This window comes from Dipteris shenzhenensis, chromosome 21 (assembly GCF_047967505.1).
Source record: "Dipteris shenzhenensis isolate YYH24624 ecotype China chromosome 21, Dip_SZ_1.0, whole genome shotgun sequence".
In the NCBI taxonomy this organism is placed as follows: Eukaryota; Viridiplantae; Streptophyta; class Polypodiopsida; order Gleicheniales; family Dipteridaceae; genus Dipteris; species Dipteris shenzhenensis.
The window spans coordinates 19,348,528-19,355,544 of NC_141616.1; the positions used below are offsets into that span (position 1 = coordinate 19,348,528).

At 43.2% G+C, this 7,017-nt stretch overlaps 1 pseudogene; it reads right to left on the reverse strand.

The window, feature by feature from the left end:
- Positions 1-1,311: 1,311 nt before the first annotated feature.
- Positions 1,312-3,616, reverse strand: LOC147888596 (cytochrome P450 CYP94D108 pseudogene; annotated as a pseudogene).
- Positions 3,617-7,017: the final 3,401 nt, after the last annotated feature.

A 7,017-nucleotide genomic window follows, 5' to 3' on the forward strand; every position in this document is an offset into this window, starting at 1 on the left:
CCAATAGAGGGAGATTTTAAGGAAGAGATAATGCATCCACCAACATTTTAAACATTCAGTGCAAGTACTATCATAAGTTTGGACATTATGAAAGAGTTTACTACAAGATGCAATATGATAGTCAAGGAGGTCAATCTAGCAGCAATTGAGGGAAATTTTGTGGAAGCACAATCAGGGATAAATCTAGAGGATATCACCTAGTGGAAAAAGTAGTGAAGGAAGGATGCTTGTTTAGAATGCAAGCTTCAGTACCATACTTGCATGCCATGTTAGCTTAGCAAAAGCAGATGTCAATTTCTACAATATGGCACAAGAGATATGGCCATGTAGATTTGAAGAGTTCAATGCAGTTGAGAAACCAAAATATGGCACTTAGCATTCTGAAACTTCAATTTCTTGGAAAAGTTTGCAAAGCATATTTTCTTCGGGAAACAAGAGTTAGCGATCAGTGAAATCTTTTAGACTTTGCACTATTTTCATTTTCATTGACCAACCCTATCTTTCATGATTTGTCCAAGTACTTTCCATCAAACTTTATTGCCAATACAGTAGGAGGCCCACCAATGGCACACAAATTTCAGTAGAAGCCTCTCTTACTAATTATTATGCTATGCTGTGCCTCCGAGATACAAAACTTTCTATCAATAAAATGGAAAAGGGCTGAATAGATTGTTGAAGGCGAGAACACACTGAGCTAGAATGTTGTAGGTAAGACTATGAGAGACCCCAAATGCTTCCAAGCATCCTCCCATCTACGCCATTAAAGGAGAGAGTTTAAACTTTGGTAGGTAAACTGCCTGGGTTAGCTAATTAGCATCCACTTAGGGCCTTAGCATATGGATGGGGCTAGCATGGGTTTAGGATGGGAATCTTTTTGTCATCATTACTCCCATCCTACACCAAGTGGTCTAGGATGGACTTAGAATGGGATTAGCCACTTTTTCTCCCATCCTAGACCATGGCCTCTAGACCTTGGCAGCCAGAATGGGTTCCCCTTTTTAAGGGATTCAAAAACATACAAGGATGACATGTATCCTTGTTCCCAAGTGGTCCCCACCTCCTAAACACATGAAATGATGCCATGTGTCCTCTTCCTCCTAAATCCATCCCTAGTTCAAGATTTTGTTAGCACATGGTGGGATGGGAATAGGATAGAAATATGCATGGAACCACTTGAGACCACCTTTTCCCATTCCCATCCTATTTCTTCCCATGTGCTAAGCCCCTTACTTTTGGGTCCCAAATGGGACATGGTGGATGCATGTACTCTCTATAAAAAACAAAAAGAGAAATAAACAAACATAAGAGGACATTTAACATAAATTCATACAAGATATTTACAAGTCTGCATTCAAATTACATGAACTCCACCCTTTATGGTCTTTATCTGTTGAACTGCAATTGTGCATTCGAATTACAGAGATTCCGTAATTCCACCCTTTATGGTCTTTATCTGTCGAACTGCAAATTCTGCAATCGAATTACAGAGATTCCATCATTTATAGTCTTTATCTGTCGAACTGCAACTACCATGTCATATCAATCCTGCAAGTTTTTCATATACTTCTATATAGCAAAGTTTCACACACTGTGTAAAACGTGTCCACAGTGTATGTGGGCATGCAGACTCCAAGTCGAAACAAGATCGGAAATATGGTAGACCTGTCTGTGTTAAAATTGCAAACATGCTTATGATCACAAGGCTACCCGGAGGAGCAGGACTTTGGATATCGGCTAGAGATCCATGGGTGTGGAATCGCAATTCTCAAGAAATAGCATACAGAACAGCAGCAGAAACCCGTAGTCTCACAGAGACGACTGTTGGCGTCTCTTCACAGTCAATGGCAGCCCGTTCACCATCAACAAAGTTACTCCAAACGATAAGTGAGGCTCAAATTGAGGACTTGTTATAAACTCAAACTCTCGAACAAGTGATGCAACCACTAATTTCATCTGAATATAGGCAAAGTCCTTGCCCAAACAAATTCTCGGACCAGCTTGAAACACAGGATACTTGAACGGGCTCACGGGTACAAACTGCCCGTCCTCCCCTAACCATCGCTCAGGCCTGAACTCCTTACAGTCTTTACCCCATAACCTCTCGGCCCTGCCCATGGCGAAAACATTATATACTACCTGGTAGCCTTTGCGGACTTGTGTTCCATCTGGTAAGGTGTCGTCCTCTGACGCATACTTGGCATCAGATGGAGCAGGTGGATACAGCCTCATGGACTCGGACAGAGCTGCGTGCAAGTAGTTCATTTTCCTCAATTCATCGTAAGAGAAGGTCCTAAATTTTGCCGATTTCTCATGTGAGCCGTGCTGTGAGTCACGTGCTCTGATAATCCCGGCAAGCTCTTCGTGCACAGCTTTCTCCACACGTGGATGAGTGGATAAGAGCCAAATAATAAATGCCATGCCAGACGTAACAGTATCACGGCCTGCTAGGATGAAGCTCAACAAGATGTCTCTTAAGAGAACATCGGACAAGGTCTTTCCTTCCTCACCTTCTGCTCCGTTGCGTGCCTCTTCAGGATGATCGTTGAGTAAGTCTCCCACTTCTGCTTTTCCGAGTCGCATGAACCTGGATAAGAGATCCTTCCTCTCCGTCCCCAGGCCAAGCTGGAACTCCCTCTTTCTTCTCTCGATGACGTTGGTGGCAAATCTGTTCACCACGACTAAGGCGTCGTGAAGCTTCTTCTCGTCCCCAATCCTAAGGGCCCTTTTCGTAGTCCAGACGAAATAAGGAGTCAGAAACCTCCATGCGGTGACTGTGAGAGCGGTGTCAAACGCCTGGGCAAAGTCTTTGATGGAGGTGTCCACAGACACTGCGTTGTCGGAGCTGTCTACGCTCGTGGGATCATCTCCGAAAGTAAGCTGGCAAACAGAGCGGAATGTATAGTGCATCAACAAGGCTTGCAAATCCACAGGGCGTCCAGACTCACACGCACTCCTCAGAGCGGGCAACAAGCTGTCACAGATCTGTGTCTCGGCCACTTCAAGAACAAAATCTTTGAGCGAGTTGGAGGTGAATTCTCGACTGGCTACTTTCCGTTGCAACTTCCAGAGATGCCCATCACAGTTGAAGATGCCATTTCCGAGGAGGTCAGCGAAGTAGGGGTACAAGTCGGGGCCTTTGGGGTAAGCGTCGAATCTGTCCTTGAGGATGTGCTGGACGTTAGCGGGGTTGGCGGTGGAGAGGCCGGCCTTGAGGCAGATGACGACGCGGGTGGTGAGGGAGGGGGTACTGTTCAAGACCTCAGAGGTCCAGAGGTAGAAGCGGTGTCTGTTGAGGAGGATGAAGGGGAGGCAACCGAGGAGGGGGAAGGTGGGGAGGCCGGGGTTGGAGCCGTAGGAGGGGTGGCGTTTCCAGAGGAAGTAGAGGAGAGGGAGGAGGAGGAGGAGGAGGAGGGAGGAGGAAGCGATGGAGAGGAAAGAGTCCATGAAGGAGCATGCAGGTTGGCTGTGGGGAGGAAGGAAAGAGAGAGCAGCTATGGCGATAAGGTTGGATGCGTGAGTGCCGCAAATTTCTTGTACACAGGAAGACGAAGACAATCACTACGACGACGTAGAAGAAAGAGAGAAAGAAGTTGCACGAGGAAGATTTGCCCCACGTAAGTACGTTCCCTTCCAATTTACACTTGTTATTTATCGAGCTGGCTTCACACTTAGACTAATAATGACACTCCAAAAGGAAGGCCTTAGTGGGATCCCCACCTTGTTTTTTCATGGCAACCTCACAAGTCACCTCCTCGTGAAAAAATCTTTGCAGCTAAGATTCCTTCTAAAAACCAATTTTTTTATGATAATACAACCACCCTCTGAGTCCTCACCTACTTACCATTCACATAAAACATTTTTCTTGTGGGGAACACTTCAAGCTCATAAAATGGGCGAGAGAATTTCATGCCTCTCTAGACAAGTATTCACATCAAAGTATCTGCAATCAACCTCCTACGAATTTCATGAACTTGCAAAATTTTAGGCAATGTAATTATATTTCGTAAGGTCTTCATCGTTGCTGTGCCAAGGGACAACTTCGAGCATCTATTATTTAAGGGGTGAGTAAATTAATTCTGAAATCACCTAATCGTCCACTCCAGAAAGATTGGCATGCACGTACTATGTTGAACAGTGCCTATAAGGTACTTGCTAAATCCATGGCTAACCGAATCAAGTTCACTTTGGCCCGCTTACTCATTAACACCCGTATGATTTTATTTTTGGGAGAAGCATCCATGATGCATTTTTAAATATCTTGCTTGCCATCGATTATGCGTTGTTGCAAAACAAAAGGTTTGTGCGGCTAAACTTGGATTTGGAGAAAGCGTATCACGGCAGAGTACACTGGGATTTCATTCTACAAACAATGCTGAGCTTCGTTTTAGGCAAGGGTTTTGTAGAATAACTCAAACTGGATGCTTCTTTGGAGCAAAGACGATCACACATAGACTTGGAGCAAAGATGATCACACATGCCTAAGGGTGCAAGGGGGTTTGGAATTGAGTTGTTTAAGAGCATGTGTGATCTTCTTTGCTCCAAGTGGGTCTTGATTCTTGAAGCTCTCTTCACATCAGCCCTGGGCGGTTATAGGCAGACATTGGATGCAGCAATAGGGTATCTTTGGTTTCTCGAATGACGGTTGTTCATGGCAAGATGTTATGCTTTTTGAATTTCCGCTCAAACTATCGCAATTAGAGATTTTCACCAAACTTGTTTCGGTTTAGAGGAAACGATTGGGTATTTGTACATGGTAAGATTCATAGAGGCCTACGGGAGATGGTTCTTTGGTTCTGATCCTTTGGATTAACAGATGGCCCTTTGTTAATCATGTTGCACTAGTTTAATTGAGACCTCGTCTGGCAAAACGTCTAAATGCTAGGGGTCTTAGATTTTAGAGCAATTTATGAAGTTTGCAAACTAGCATCAATGGTTGAGTATTCATGAGTTGTCTGAACGATTTCAACTCTCCTCTTGGCAAGTGGATTTTATTCAAGCTACCCTGGCATGACTAAAGCCTTGTTGGCCATCTAGCTCAACCCTCTGTTGCAATTCTGGGCTTCGAGGGTGGATTAACAATGTAGGCAAGGAACTTCACAAACTTGGCCTTAAGGATTTTCCAATCTCTTACAACTCTAACATCCCTTTGGTAGTGTAGTAGGCATGGGGGCATTGGGCTCCCTGGGATTCCTTGCTGATGTGGAAACATCGCCTTCACTTGGTTTGCACATTATATCCTTCCCAAAGGCTCAACTTCCATATGTGGCATGTCATAGTGGACAAGATTTCCACAAACGACAGGCTATGCAAGTGGAAGGATTTCTCTCCTTCTGTCCCTTCTGAAATGTTAGCCATGAAAACCAGGGAATAAAAAAAAAAAGAAAGACACTACATGCCAAAGGAAACATGCAGTACAAGATGCATCCAACATGCCAAAGGAAACATGTAGTACTACATGCCAAAGGAAACGTGCCCAACATGCAGTACAAGATGCATCCAAAGTCGATTGAGTGGCTACTGAGAGAAGGTGGCATTCAATTATGGAAGAGGGACAATTCTAGGGAGCCCCAAAAAAATAGAAATCCCATCAAAAGATGCAGCAAAGGCCCAAGAAAATCTACGGTTGTACTCTAGAGATTCATCGTTGTGATGTAACAAGGATATGTAAGCCTTATAGATGGTTTTTATAAACACCACCATATTTAATTTTATGCAAGTTCCATACTATCTCATGGCAATTTCCATGCAACAATAAAAACATACTATTTCATGGCCAATTCCATATGAAAAGAGAGATAGGGAAAGAGAGAGAGAGAGAGAGAAAAGGAGAGAGAGAGAGAGAGAGAGAGAGAGAGAGAGAGAGAGATGCATGTTTTTGATCTTCTTATGTATCATATCCATCTATGTATTATTTATATACATAGGTGTTAGTAGAGATGGGATTTATTCGAATGATGGCCTGCTTTTGTTGGTCGGTTCATCCTGATAACAATCCTTCCCAACCAGATGTGGGATTGGAAAGGCTAATCTAGATTATCTTGGTTATGTGATGCTATTATATGTTTGCCTCCACCAGCTGATAGGTTGACACTTTATAGTGACTCTACGAAATTTGCTCTATAATATTGGATTATGTAGTGAGTTGGTATAGTAGTGGATTATACTGTGAGTTGCAAATTACTTAACAAGTGGAAGGACATTAACCTGCTATGCTTTTTGTGCTTTTTAGCATCGATAAGATAGCATGAGTTGAAAGCACACACACTTGAGAATGATTCATATTCAGTTGATATTTTGTTTAAATAAAATAATGTTTAAGAGTACGTGAATAATCATAACAAGGCATGGCCTTGCTCTGCTGGCCTTGCTCTCAACTAAATGCAAGTGAAGTTGAACAATAGTTGGGAGCCTTAATGAGTAGCTCAGAAAGTGTAAATTCCATAACGAGTGATGCACTTGCACAACCTGATCATCATGGCTGGGAAGGGAAGGAGTGGCGAGCATGGACTCCACAACTTCAGGGAGGGAAAGAAGCACATGAGAGAATAGGTTCGAGAGAAGCTAAAGTCACATCTAGCTCCAGCTTCGAAGAAGATTGCCAACTGAAAAGAGAAAGCCGCTCCTACAAGAGAAGCCAGAGCCGCCTCGAGCCCTAGCTCCGAAGAAGAGTGCCAATAGAAAAGAGGAAGGAGGCATAGGAGAGAACAAGAAGTAGAAGACAAACCTCTACCAAAGAGGAGAGTCGACATGCATGCCTCTTCTACTTTTGGTTCATCCTTTTTTTGTACCTGCAGGTTTGTTTTTTCTCTATGTCTCGTCTCCACATCGTTTATTCTTGTTAGGGTGATGGAAAGCTCCCAAACTGGAGTAAACACCATATTGGGAAATTTGGGAATCTCCCAAGTCCCATTTTAGAATTCCCAAATTTCCCAAGATAGGTTTTTATCATTTAGAATATACAAAACATAAACTAAAGTACTAAAACAATCACTTTCTTTCCACATCTTACAGATTAAA